Genomic DNA, 243 nt, shown 5'->3' with positions numbered 1-243 from the left:
CCCGCCGCTCCCGGCCCAGAGTGACGGAGCCCTTTCTTCTTCTGCCTCCCCCTTGCCTTCCTCTCTGCCCGATCCCGTCCTCTCGCCCCTTGATCCCCCTCTCTCGCTCCTGATCCCTTCCTCTCGTCCCTTGATCCCCCCCTCTCGCCTCTTGACCCCTCTCGTCCTCTTATACTCCCCTCTCACCCTTTGATCCCCCCTCCCCCGGCCCCTTACCCCCTCTCTCATCCCCTGATCCCCCTC

The sequence above is a fragment of the Gavialis gangeticus genome, unplaced genomic scaffold (assembly GCF_001723915.1).
Source record: "Gavialis gangeticus isolate Ggan-Ray unplaced genomic scaffold, GavGan_comp1, whole genome shotgun sequence".
Taxonomy (NCBI): domain Eukaryota; kingdom Metazoa; phylum Chordata; order Crocodylia; family Gavialidae; genus Gavialis; species Gavialis gangeticus.
This window is presented reverse-complemented; position numbering follows the sequence as displayed.